Consider the following 1,414-nt stretch of genomic DNA (forward strand, 5'->3'; position numbering starts at 1 on the left):
TGATTAAAAGGGTTCTTTCGGTTCCGTTTACTTTAAAAAAAGAATCCTGATTAAAAGCGGCGTTTTGAAACATCACGGAGGAGAGAGAGAGTCTTTGAAACATTGTTAAAGCCGTGTATGTTTTTCTATAAAGGCAATACTTATTTTTTTAAAGAACTCATATAAACATATTAGTATACTATAAATTTAAGTTTAGTATTTTTTATATTATGAATCGGAATTTTTTATAACTTCTTAGAATATTATGGGTGAATTCTGGGCAACACAGGATACCCCCTAGATCCGCCCCTGATATATATATATATATATATATATATATATATATATATATATATATATATATATATATATATATATATATATATATATCTGTGTGTGTATACTCTTAAAAGATTCTATAGCCAAACAATAAAAATAATTGTTTCAGTTTTTTTATTGTTTTTGGCTTCCAATCGTTTAAGATTTTAGTGATGTTTGTTCAACATTAAATACAATTTGATTAATACACACTTTATGTTTAAATTTAAAACTTAAATAATTTTGTATATATTTTCAGTTGTGCTTTGACAACCTATAATTGTAACAACATTATTTAAAGATTAAAGTTTATTGAAAATAGCAAATGATGCAATCAATAAATTAACTAGTACAATGAAAAAATATCGATATTGATTTTTAAAAAATACAATTGAAAATATAAATAAAAATTGAGCCAAAAATATTGAATATATTTTTTTAAAAGTATGTTAAAAACCCTTGAAACATTTGCAACAAATCCCAACTTTGAGTTCTTTAACGTTTCCTATAAGGTCAATTATTCCTCCAGTTATATTCAACTTTGCATATTTTCTCGTTTCATATATTGTTTCACATGTTACTCCACTCTTTGATTCGCAATTCGTTGACATAACAGACACTGCAGATTTAAAATAGTCAACTTTGTTTGAATTAAACTTCATTACAACCTCGTAAGTATTGTTATCATTCGTTATGATATTTTTTATTTCAGAGCACATTTGCTTTGAAGTGTCCTGATTAAGATGAGAAGATCTTTTATTTCGATTTTTGTTGCTTGTTTCCTGCTTTATGTTTATCATGTTCGCTAAAATTTCTTCAACTTTGTGAAACAAATTTTGCAGATTTGTTTCGTTAGCAGTAAGGTCATTGTGCGACATCGAAATAACATGTGTAAACTGATATTTGTTTTTGCTACTTTCTTTAAGTTCAAATAACCATGCGACAAAATGATGATTGAGAAAAAAAATTGATATTACAAGTTTTGTATTCTAAAGGAAAAGAAATAACATAAATTTCTAGATATTATAAAATTTTAGTTAGGCAAAACTCAAGTAAATTAAATTGTATTTGTTGACTATTATTGGCCAGATCTTTAAACACGTTAAATGCAAGTAGA

The sequence above is a fragment of the Hydra vulgaris genome, chromosome 13 (genome assembly GCF_038396675.1).
Source record: "Hydra vulgaris chromosome 13, alternate assembly HydraT2T_AEP".
In the NCBI taxonomy this organism is placed as follows: Eukaryota; Metazoa; Cnidaria; class Hydrozoa; order Anthoathecata; family Hydridae; genus Hydra; species Hydra vulgaris.